Raw genomic sequence first — 13689 nt, 5'->3', positions numbered from 1 at the left:
TAGCTTATCCCCTCTTTTATAAATAGGGCATATAATCCTATTCTTCCATTCTTCCGGCATATGTTCTTCTTCCCAGATTTTATATATCAACTGGTATATTGCCTTTATTAATTCAGGTCCTCCTTTTTTGAGTAGTTCACTGGGTATGCCATCTCTTCCCGGTGCCTTATTCCTTGACTGTCTGTCCTTTACTTTCTTAAGTTCTTCTTCTGTTGGTGGTTCGATTTCTACTTCTATATTATCTTGCTGTTCTCTATTTATCTGTATTTCTATTACATTATCTTCTACGTTCAGCAGTGGGTTTAGTAGCTGTTCAAAATAGTATTTCCAAACTTGCATAATCTTCTGTCTTTCAATTACTATTTCTCACTCACTTTTGCAGATTAGATCTGTCCTTGGTTTTTATCCTTCTTTGAAGGATCTAACTTTTCTAAAAGCTTGTTTTATATTATTTGCCTTACATTCTTCTTCTATCTGTCTCAGGTTATCATTTATATATTTCCATTTCTTCTTTCTACAAATTTTATCCGCTGCCCTTCTTGCTTCTTTATACACTACTTCTCTTCCTCTAGTTGGTCTATGATGGTATTCCATGTATTTTCTATTCCTAAATTCAATCGCTTCCTTACATTCAGTATCAAACCATTCCTGCTGTTGTTGTTACATTCTCTCTTACTTTTTCCCACATTTCCTCTATAGAGTCTTCTGGTATTATTGGGTTTCTTTGCATTTTTTCCTTTATAACTCCTCTGTATTCAGTTAGTTTTTCTTCTTGATATAATCCCTCAGTCTTGTATTTGTCCTGCCTACTATTTTTACTTGGTTTATTTTTGTTCATTCTGCATCCATATTTGATTGTTACTAGGTGATGATCCGATCCACAATGTGTTCCTCGCATGGTTCTTACATCTAATATGCTTGTGGCGAATCTTTTATCTTTAGGACATGGTCAATTTGATTAAATGTTTGACCATCCGGTGATATCCATGTTCTTTTGTGTACATCTTTATGTGGGAAAATAGTGGAGCTAATTATCATGTTCTTACTTACTGCAAATTCCATTAGTCTCATCCCTTTCTCATTGGATTCATTCTGCAGACTATGCATACCTATCATTCCTCTATATTCTTGCTCTTTTCCAATTTTGGCATTCGTCTCCTAAGACTATTATTGTATCATTATTGGGCGTTGAATCATAGACTCTTTCCAGCTGTTGGTAGAATAAATCCTTTGTTATCTCATCTTTTTCCTCTGTTGGGGGTGTGCGCATTTATCAAGGTTAGGTTAAAAAACCAGGTCTTAATTCTTAAGGAGCATATTCTTTCACTGATTGGTTTAAAATTCAGGATATTGTTTTTAATCTTCGTATCAATTATAAATGCCACTCCAAATTATCTTCCTCCTCCTTCTTTTCCACTGTAGCAAATTGTATGAGTCCTATGTTCAGTGATTCCTTTATCTTTCCATCTTGTTTCTTGTATGGCTGTTATCTGGATGTCATATTTCTTAAGTTCTTGTATTAAACCTCCTATTGCCCATGGTTTATAGAGTGTTCGGACATTCCATGTACCAATCTTCATATCCATTTTCCGTTGCCTTTGTCGTTTCCATTTTTGGCTACCATTTCGAGGTTCCTTTTCTGGTTTCAAAACCTTTCTTATTTTGCGGTATGGGGTTGTCAGCCCCACCCCAACCCCCTTACTTGGAGGACCAGGATTTTTGATTGAGCTTTACTCCCCTAGAGAGACTGGCTTCACTACGTCTTTGGAGCTCTCTCTGCCCCTTTGATTTTCTGTCAGGGTTCCTTCCCTTAGCCTTTGGGGATCCTTCCCCTCCCTGCAAGGCAGCAGGGGCTGAGCTTTTTTAGTGGCAGCTCTACCTCGCCACATCACAGGATTTTCCTCAGAGTCTTGCAGTATTTACTGAGATGTAGGTGCCACTCCACATCTTGCTGCCTCCTCTAATCCTGCTGCTGTTTCCAGCTAGCCAACATATCTGCTGGCCGTTCCCCTATCCACGACCTGGGGACGTGCCTGGTGGCATGCAGCTTTGCCTCTGGGAAGGTAGCCCACCCCAGGGTAACTGCACTTGAACAGGTGCCATTCCAGCATCCAAAGAAGGTCATACCTAAACCACCATAATGTTGTCCCCCAAAAAGTAAATAATAATTATAAAGTAACCAGAGATTTTACATGAACAAACTTCTCCAGAGAGGCATGATACAGACCTCCCACAAGATGTAAAATTTCCATGAGTGGTCCACCTCCTATTCTTCTCTCTCAACTTCAACAAGGCTATGGGAAACCAAACTATAACAGTCAGTTAGTTACATTCGCATATTATTTAATCTGAACAAATATCAGATCAGTTTTCAAAACTAAATGCAGAGTTGTCTCTCAGGGCTGAGAGACACTTTAGTCCACACTAAGCTGGTTCATTTTCTCTTCCACCAGTCCACACCTGCAATATAACTAATGCTACTTTCATGTTTTACCTACGAGGTTCATTCAAGTCAAACCAGGACTTTTGATTTTTTAGAATATTGCAACATACTTTGACGTGTATAAAATACTTTACTTTTAGACACAAGTGTATACTAATACCACATGGAGAGCTAACATTATGTGTGACATAAGTCACTTGTAAGAAAAGACAGTGGACAATGCTGAGTACAAACATGGAATAGCATTTTATGATGAAATTTATTGTTAATGAAGGTATAAAACCGAGGAGTAATTACAGAAAACTTCAAGCACTGTATGGTGATGAGACTTTTAACCCCAGTAAAACATTTGAATTGTGATATTCGTTTAAAAATTGCCAGTTGTAATCAGGTCAAAATGGATGTGAGTCAATGTGACTCAGAGCTGACTGCAGTCATTCACATGAATATGCAGCTAGAGAAATGCCTGATTCTTGAAAAATCGATGGATAAAATGTCACAAACTTGTAGAACAGATGCATGTCTCTGAGCCAAGTTTATCTACAATCGCAAAAACAGCCTGGTTTCATTAACCTGCGCACTGAGTGCCGCCTTTTTTAAAATTGTGAATAATTTCCTTTAACAGTGCTATAATGGCCAGCAAAGCACTAGGTAACTTATCTTCACTATTCCCCCGAAAACACAGAGGTGTTGCCGTCTTTTCTCTTTCATTCTTTCAGTTGCTTACATGCCTCTGAAGTGAGAGGTCCCCCTTTGGCAGCACTCAGTACTGTGCACGGGAACGTTTCCTACCTTAAATCAAAACACGCCAGCCATGAATTTGGTGGAAATAAGAATAATAAAACAAATATATATTGTTCGAAATGCAAATAATTTGTATGCAGAAACAATTGTAGTACCAATACGAAAGGTCAGATTTGTCAAAATTACGATATTGAAAAGTGACAACATTTGGTTTCTTTTATTTGAGTTAGTATGCTTTTCTTACATATACCTCATAAGAGCATGATAAACAAATTGAAATTGAACATTTTAAAAATATATTGTAAGTTTCTTCTGGGTGTGTTTTCTGCATTTGATTGCTTTTTCTGCAAATCAATAAGATTTTACCGAGAATTTTGGAACAAATAGTTCCATTCTACTCCCATATAAGTTGTATGATTTCAATTCATTTCGAAAAATTCGTTGACAATTTTTTGAAAAAATACGTTTAAATTTTTTGAAAAATAGGTTGAAAATTTTTGGAAACTACTTTTGATAATTTTGTGAATGGCGAGTTCCTTTTTTAGTGCCTTCATTATATGGCATAATTTTAATTACTTTTAGAATAATATTTTGGTGCATTTGCTTCAAGAGTCTAAGCTTGTAATTGTATGAGACTCTTTCATTTCTTTCTTACTTTTCTTTTAATAGCTGATAAAAATGTCCGAAATGGACATATTTGAGTTCATGTATATTTCGCCTGATTTGCAGTAAGTGCTAGTGTAATTCAACATCGATTTGCATTAATAATTCACATAAAAAGCATTGGTTTTGTTGAGGCGGCACAGAGTGCCGCGTGCGGGGCATTTGTGCTGGAATTAGGACACGGATGATGGAGGGTTAAAGGCATTATGTTGCAAGAAAACATTGCACAAGTATATACTGTTCCCCACACAATTTCCAATTACAGGAAGTCAGGTCTAATTTTCTGCCTCATTTACCCTTATAGTCCTGATCTTGCTTAAAGCAATTTCCAAACAAGAGGTTAAGCAAGCAGTCTGATCATGGTCTGACATACTGAGAAAAATTTCTACACTGCTGATATCCAAGCAATAGGGAAACTATGTGATAAGTGTATTTGTGTAGAGGAATGTTACTTCGAGAAGTAAAGTTTTTCTAGACATTCAAATGCATTCCATTATTCTGAAAAATCCAGTCACAGTTTGACTTGAACAGGTCTTGTACATTCAGACCATGGGATACAGCAACCCATTCACCAAAAAGTGTACATGCACAATGCATAATGTTCCTTGCATTCTGGTCTGTGTCCTATACCTTCCAGTTTGGAGAAACTGTTACAGTTCTGTTACTTTGTCTTTATGTGGCAGCTCTTTACTTGGCATTATAGCAATTTTCTGAATGGTCTTGTGAAAAATTAACCTCAAACTGGTCTGTCAGTAAATAGGGTTTTGATTTGACGTGGTGCTTCATGCAGAAGACATAGTCTGATCCCTGGAAAGGTACATACAAATACAGATATTTTAGTGTGCATGGTCTGAATCTAGAGAACTCGTTTTTTAATAATGCCAGCTGACAATACTGATGTACAAGAGAACATATTGAGATTTCGTGACAGTTTATTTCCACTTTATTTTTGCAGAATGTATGCATGATATTTCATATGTATAATTTATTTTATCCTCAACTAGACTTAATACAAGATGAATTTGAGGGTTGATCAGAGCAGTTAATTGTTGATTCAGTAATGTCTTGCATTGTTGTGGATGCTAAGATTGCTATGGAGACAGCAGGGAAAACGGTTGCTTTTCCAGATGGTGACAGATAGGAGCAAAAATCAGCTTTCTCACCTTACAGTACAACAAGCTTAGGCTGCCGTCATATAAGTAGAATGCAAACAGCAAATAATTTGTTGAAGGTTGGTCTTGTATATATTGAGCACTCTCTATCTTTTCTTAGAAAAGTTATATTTTTGCTGCTATTTTCCACTGCCATATGAAGGTTGTGAGACCTGGTCCTTTATTTTCTACTTATTTAAGAGAACTTTGTTATATTGAGAATAATATGTATATATGTATTATATATTACATATATTCTTACATAAAGTACTTAAAAATAAGAAGATAGTCATCCTGGTGGCAAAGCATGTCGAATTGTCAACTAGCAATCTCACATGCAAAAATTCTGCATAAGGGTTCCTGCTTGACGCATTATCTTCCTTTCTGCATGAATTTCTTATAATCACTATTCATCCTCATCATGTGAAAAACATTAAGAGGAAAGAAAATGACATGAAATAAGAAAAATACTAAAGAAGACCATAAAACAAATGTACATCAGCAATATGATGCACCCACACATGTTGTACATACAGCCAATGATTTGTCAGACATAGGGAAAATATCCTGATTAAAGAATTGAAACTAGTAATTGATAATATACTTAGATAGAGTTGAGAATATCATCTTAGCTGATATTCATGTGTGTGTGTATGCAGATATTGCCCATCCTGCAGTAGTTATTTTTTTTACTTTGTATTTAACATTAAAAATGGGAAGGGTTTATGGAAGGATACATTTCATTCACTGCTATAGCAAATAAAACAGTACAAGTGGTGTCGAAGTGGATTATTTAATGCTTGGGAAACTGAAAAATTTTATTATCCTTCTTCTTTCATAATCATGAATTTCCTTTCTGAATTTGATTTCTCAAATATTTTTTCATGTTTTACTGTTTGCAAAAAAAACATAAAGCAATATAAATGGATGTTTCATTATCAGGTCACATTCAGCATTTTGCTTTTGTTTAGGTTTGGGAATATATGATCATATTCACTTGTACAGTACCCCAAAATTCAAACATGCATTTTTTTGTAAATATTTTGAATTTGTATGCATATCCCATTAAAATTTATCAGAAGAAGAATGTCTCAGAAATGAATAATATACAAAGCTTATTTTTGTGTGTTTAAACTATTAAGCTTGCACCCAGGTATTCGTGGTTTTTAAGACTTCACTACTTAATGCTGACATCTGGCGATTTAATTGGTAATAGGAAATTTATAGTTGGGTGTTATCTGTGTAAAAGTGAACTGTATTATGTTCAATCAGAGTTCGTAAATCTCATGTGAAAAATATAGCACTAATGTAGATAACAGTGTAATACCAGTCTCCAGTGGCAGTGTGTTGGGGAGAGGAGGAGTGGCTGAGTTTATTTGTATTATCTGTTGTCTGTAATCAAGATGCAATCCAAACCATCTGAGCATGAGGGTTAAAAAAATTTATTATTTTTAGTTTTTAAGAGTAAGCCATGAAGAATACTGTTGAATGCTTTAGTCACATCAAATCATACCAAAGGTACTGCCATTCTCTTCTTTATCGATTGTAGTAAATCACTAATGACCGAAAGCAATGTAGTTGCTGTGTGAGAACAGTTTGGAATCTTGAAGCAGTTTATATCACTGACATTTTCACTAATTTTCTTGTAGACTTTTTGTTCAGTGATATTTGAGAAATGTAGGTGAGAAAGTATTGGTCCAAATTTTTCAGGGGATTTTTTCCCTTTGTATTGGAACAACATCTACTTTCCAACTGGCTGAATATTGTTCAGCTTGTCATGGAAAATGTCAAGAGACTTTAAATGTTTGGCAGTAAGTATTCAATCAGAAGCTTGCAATCAAATATGATATACTGTTTAATTTGCTTGTTCTCATAATTTTGAAGGTGGAAAGTTTGTGCATTGTTACTAAATTCTTTATTATTAAATCAATAAAAAAATTCACATGTTTTGTTCAGTGCATCTTGTGGAGTATCCATTTTGCTACACACACTAGATAGGCTATTTCCTCTTGAGGCAGAGGCATTTCAATGGAGAATAGATGGTTTGAGGTTAGAGAGATTTTTTTTAAATGCAACAAAAAACAAAGTTGAAGTGATCTCTTTTAATTAATATAAACCAAGACTTCACATATTGAATATTATGACGTACAAAAGGAAATGTACAAATTAAGGATACAATGTCAGGAACTTCAAAAACAGAGAAGACTTATGTCTACAGAAGAATGCCCAATCTCCTCTTCTTGTCCTTTGAAAATCTTCAACCTGCTTTTTATTTCCTGTGCCTGTTGATCTAGTTTTCACTGGAGGCTTCCCAAGGCTTCTTCACCTTTCTTGTACTCTGAGAACATACTGACTTTTTCCACCAATATGCTGACTTCTGAGCAGCAGCTTGTCACTTGCTACTTGCTTTATTGGCTTCCTGTTATGCGAGATGCTTGAAACAGTTGACATCAGGCTCCACAAAGGGTTTCTTACTAGCTCATATAAAGTATCAACATTTAAGCTCAACAGTTCCCTCTATTGTCAGTGAGTTAAAAGGTGAGAAAAGTGCATGCCATGTTGGAGCATATATTGTGGGAACAAAGCACAAACATTGGCCGCAGGATGATAAATATGAAGGAGAACAGGAGTTTTTGCTCGATATTGTCAAGTTCTTACTTAGATCAAGGACGATCCTAGGGGATGATGTAATCAACTTTTCCACCTCTCCTAGCCTGCTCCTTGTTGAGGGGTGCATTTTACATCTTCCCCCACAACCACTATGTGTAAAATATTGTAGACATTGTGGAATTCTTCAATGCCCAGTTAATAATCTTGAAAACATGAGAAGGTATTTCTTAAATTTAAAAATGGATATTTATTAATGAAACTTATGTTTCATTCCTTGATTATTCTCCACCTCATTAGGCAGGTTTTAAATAGCAATCTTTTCCCACTATATATCCCTTGTTTCTATGGTATTTTTTGCTTGTTGATAAATCAATAGCTTGTTATATGTTGCCAGGTCCTGGCACATCAAGATTAGTCTATTTGTCCATCTGACACATAGTTGTCTATGACATCATAAATATTTGCCAATTTAAAAAAACGAACAAACATAATATTTTAACTAAATAACAAAAAGAATTACAATGTCATATCCAGGTCATTAGAAAGATTGGATAAAAGCTAGAAAATGTAACGAAAACTACAGTACACAAAGAAAATAGCTTTGATTCATAGTATGACAAATTGTTTATTCATTGTTTTACACTGTCACAATGCTTTGGATCGGACCAATTGAACACACTTCTAAGATTCCCACAGGCCACGTACCAAGGTGGCAACATTGTGGAAGTCACCTGCAGCCTGCTGAGTCAGAGATTGGCCGCATCTTGATATACATCATCCGTGCATTTATGATATTAGGAGTGGTAAATAATAATTTATATATGTGGTCATACTTGAGATACACACATCAAACTTTTAGTATTGGATCAAATGTGTCATATAAACGGCTTTTTTACAATTTCATTGAATTTTGCAATTATGCATTTCAAGCTAGCACGTCTCCCTAAAATTTCAATTTTTGAAGTATCTATTGAAGATCTGAATTTGAATGTTCCCACAGAGGTGCAAAAATAATCCGTTTTCAAGTACAATAAATATCAATATTGTATCAGGAGTTGTTTATGAACTGTATGATGTTAAGTTCCCTGTTCTTGCAACATGGAAGAAAAACCACACTTTTTAGTGAATTTTTCGTATAATAAGAAAATGCAATAAATAATAATTTTCAGATAACACTTATTAAATAGTAGATACTTGAAGCTTTGCAATGAGATATATTTGACTTTTCTCCCCCTACAAAGTACAATTTTACAAGCATGTAAACAGAGGGCTCAATATTTTTGTCATGGATAGTAGTTTCTCATTGGGCAATTGGTTTATGGCCCATTACGTTCAATCACTGTTGTTATTTTTCTTTTCTAGACTGATATCTACTACTTCTTTCTTTCCAATAGTCTCCCTTTTTTATTTTTTTTATTTATTCATTTATTTGTTTTTTTAAACACTATACATAGACCAGTATTTCTCTACACTGAAATACAGTAGCTCCCAATGGGAATCAAATGTAAAACAGCTCATATGAAAGGAGAGAGTGCTGGCAATTTATCTACATGGAGCTCTTGAGGATGAAATGCTCTTTTAAATGCTGTGAGTACTTTAAGTGAGGGAAGGAAGGTTTGGTTTAATCCGGTATTTTATATTGCAACATTTACTGTAAATTAAAACAAGTCAATTGCTCATCAAACCCAGTGAGTGTTGGAAGAAAGGCCCTTAATAGCCCATGTCAATCAAGAATTACAGTGCCACTTTATGATATCTAGTGTTGTTGAAGAATTTTTTTTTTGTTTATTTTAATAATATGTAGTTTGAATGAACCTCTTGCAAGTAAATGTTATGCACAGATAAGTGTATGTGGAATATTCATAACATCTACAGAGGAATAGAAATCACTCAGAATTGCCCTCTCTGAGAATTCATTTATCACCTAAGAAGGTTCTAAAAATTTTAGAGAGCAATAAATTAAACAGAAAATAAGGCGTATTATTAACAATGGGTTCTACATGATCATTACTCATGTTATTTAATATGTGCCTTCCATTATGCTCCTGCATCATTTCTTACTTTGTTCTAGAGAATCCGTTTATCTTGCAAGGAGAAAAGGAAGCAACACTGTGCATCAGATTTTGGAGTAAATAAACAGTTATCCTTAATCCAGAGAGAAGAAAGGAAGGAGAACATATTAAGGTACGAAATTTCCTTTACTCTCTTTCCTACGTTTCCCTTCCCTCTTCATTATTTGATTTGATTTCTCTTCTCTTCCTCTCTTCACCATGGTGGATTAATTTTCCACCTATTCTCCTCTCCTCCCCTTGAAAGACTCAATTCTTCCTATCTCCCCTGTGTTATTGGTGGATTCTCTTCCTCCAGTCTCCTTCCATTGTTGTAGAAGACTTAGTACAACAACTGAAATAGATTAAAAATTAACCATCTTCAAAATCTTCCCTTCCAGTGTACTCCCTTTTTACATTACTATCTCAGTGGTGGAGCACATTAAGAAATTGATTTAAGGTTCCCATTGCAGTTTGCAAGTTTGAGAGCTTAGTTTTTGCTGTTATTTTTGAGTGCCCCTTCATCAATTGCACTGCATCATCACTTATTCTTGTGTCCCCAAAACTGACAGAAATGTGACTAATGGAAATTACAAACAAAATATACATTCCGCCTATCTTTCTCTTCAACTTAAAGACTCAGTTCTTTCTTTTTCATTCTCCTTTCCTTGGATGATGAAGCTTTCCCTCAACTTCTTCCTCTCAGTGTTTTTTCTTCCTCCTATATACCATACTTCGGTAAATATGCGATAACGCCTGGACACCTTCCACTCATTTATTTCCTTAATTTTACCACTGGTACTTACCTATTTTGCCTTGCGGAACATTCTTTAAGGTGAAGTTATGCCTTTTTCCATAAAATAGTGTCAACTTTTCATATTACGATCGATTATTTGTCTTACTTCTTCCGCTTCTGTAATAGACAATATGGTGTGCACTCGTAATGGATCATCGTGCGTCATGATGTGCCAGCTTGTGTTTTGGCAATTTTCAGTGCACAAGCAGTGTTTCAAACCTTCATGACGGAAAATTACATACTATTTCGATTTTTTTTCCATATTTACCTCCACAAACCATGCACATTAGCCCCAAAAACCATCCACGGGTAGCCCCACAAACCATTGACGTTAGCCCCAAAATCCATTCATGGGTAGCCCCACAAACCATTGACGTTAGCCCCAAAAACCATCCACGGCTAGCCCCACAAACCATTCACACAAGGTTAGGTTAGGCCTCTTAGGTTAGGTTCCATTAGCACTCATTTCACCCCTAAATTCATCGAAAAAAGAAAGCGCGGTGCCATCTGCACGCACACAATGGAAACAACGGCATAATGTGGCAGGCAATGCCAATTTCTTACGTAAAAAGTGATTAATTCTTGTTCGGCAGCATTAAACTACGAAGTTTTTACTTTCCGTGAAAGAAAATACCTCCAAGAACGTCCAGAATGCTAAAGAAACTCATTTCAGTAAGTACTTTCTCCTGTAGATTTGAAGAAATCCGTCCGGGCAATATCGCATATTTACTCATACTTTTCCTTGGACCATTCAGTTCTAATTTACTATGTTTCTCCGTGGTTCAGTTATTTCCTCCTACATCTAACAGGAACCAGTTCTTCTTATATTCAACTTTCCCCATCGTGATTCCATTTCTGCTATCTCCTTCCTATCTCTTTGGAAGGTTCAGTTTTTCTCATCTCCACTCTTCTTCTTGCTGGATTCTCACTCATTAAGAGAGAAGGTAGAAAAATTTAAGGAAAGCAATTCACCCCAGAGATATGTAGAATGTTGTCCTCAAGAGAGAAGGGAGGAAAATTGAAGGATGATAATCCACCAAAATGAACCAGGGGAGATAGGAAGAATGTACTCCTCCAGACGGAAGGAAAAAAAATATAGGAAAATAATCCACCAAAGCAAAGACAGAAAGAGAAAGATAGGAAGAATGGACTCCTCCAGAGGGAAGGGACTAAAATTAAAAGGGGATAATCTAGAAGGGGTAAGAGAGAGAGATAGAAAGAGTGGACTCCTCCAGAGAGAAAGAGGTGGGGAAATTAATGGAAGATCCGCTAAGGGGAGGAAAGAGAGAGATTTGAGGAAAGGACTCTTGGAGAGAGAATGATGGAAAATTAAAGATAATAATCCACGAAGGGGAAGAGCTCAAGATACTGAGAATAGATTCCTCCAGAAAGAAGTGAGGAACATAAAAGAAGATAATCCACCAAAAGGAAGAGAAAGAGACAGGAAGAATGTACTTGTCCAAAGAGAAGGGATAAAAATTAAAGGAAGATAAATTAACAAGAGAAAGAGAGAGAGAGAGAGAGAGAGATATGAAGAATGTTGTCCTCCAGAGAGAAGGGAGGAAAATTGAAGGAAGATAATCCACCAAGATGAAGCAGGGGAGATAGGAAGAATGAACTCCTCCAGAGAGGAGGAGGGAAAATTATAGGAAAAATAATCCACCAAAGCAAAGACAAAAAGAGAGAAATAGGAAGAATGGACTCCTCCAGAGGGAAGGGACTAAAATTAAAGGAGATAATCCAGCAGGGGAAAGAGAGAGAGAGATAGAAAGAGTGGACTACTCCAGAGAGAAAGAGGTGGGGCAATTAATGGAAGATCCACTAAGGGGAGGAGACAGAGAGATTTGAAGAATAGACTGCTGGAGAGAGAATGGAGGAAATTTAAAGGAAGATAATTCACCAAGGGGAAGAGCTGGAGATACTGAGAATGGATTCCTACAGAGAGAACGGAGGAGCATTGAAGAAAGATACAAGGAGAAAGGATATATATATATATATATCCTTTCTCCTTGTATCTTTCTTCAATGCTCCTCCGTTCTATATATAGGAAGAATGTTCTCCAGAGAAATGGGAGAAAAATTGAAGGAAGATATTCCACCAAAATGAAGAAGGGGAGATAGGAAGAATGGACTCCTCCAGAGAGAAGGAAGGAAAATTGAGGGAAGATAATACACGAAGAGGAGGAGAGAGAGAGATAAGAGAAATTGGTTTCTGTAGAAAGGAAGAAGGAAAATTGAAGGGAGATTATCCATCAAGAGGAAGAGAGGGAGTTAGAAGAAATGGACTCATCCAGAGAGAAAGGGGGGTGCAATTAATGGAACCACCAAGGTGACCAGAGAGATAAATTGGAAAAATGGACTCAACCAGAGAAGAATTGAAAAGTGAAGGATGGTAATCCAACAAGGTGAAGAGAGGGAGATGGAAAGAATGGAATCCTCCAAAGAAAAGGGAGGAAAATTAACGGATGATAATTCACTAAGGGGAAGAGATGGAGATAAGATGAATGGGCTCCTCTAGAGAGAAGGAAGGAAAATTAAATGAAGGTAATATACCAAGGGAAGAGAAGGAGATAAGAAGAATTAACAGAGAGAATGGGGGAAAGTAAAAGGAAGATAATCCACGAAGGGAAAGAGGAAGAGATACTATGAAAAGACTCCTCCAGAGAGAAAGAAGGAAATTTGAATAAAAGTTCTCCATAAGGGAGAGGAGAGAGGGAAAGAAAGAATTCATTCCTCCAGAGAGAAGGGAGGAACATTGAAGGAAGATAATCCACTAAAGAGAAGAGAAAAAGATAGGAAGAATGAACTCATCCAGAAAGAAGGAAGGAAAATTGATTGAAGATAATCTATAAAGGGGAGGAGAGAGAGAGAGAGGTAGAAAAAATGTACATCTCTAGAGAGTAGGAAGGAAAATTGAAAGAAGATTATCCAGCAAGGGAAAGAGAGGGAGATAGAAAGAGTGGACTCCTCCAGAGAGAAAGTGGAGGGACAATTAATGGAAGATCCACCAAGGGGAATAGGAGATAAAAGCAAGATGAAGTGAGTTCACTAAGGAGAAAATGGGAGAAAATAGAAATTAAAAAGTGAGGTCAATCACTTACCTCAATAGTTTTTCCTTCCTCTCCTGGTCCATTGGAAGCAGGTCATCTGATATTGCTATGCTGAATCTCTATAGTGTCTGTGTTGTTGCAAGTATTTTTTAACTTTCTTCAAAGTCTGGTGCACACACTTTTCT

The sequence above is a fragment of the Lepisma saccharinum genome, unplaced genomic scaffold, assembly GCF_977018435.1.
Source record: "Lepisma saccharinum unplaced genomic scaffold, izLepSacc3.1 HAP1_SCAFFOLD_369, whole genome shotgun sequence".
NCBI lineage: Eukaryota > Metazoa > Arthropoda > Insecta > Zygentoma > Lepismatidae > Lepisma > Lepisma saccharinum.
The sequence above is the reverse complement of the archived record's forward strand: the minus strand, read 5'-3'. Positions refer to the sequence as shown.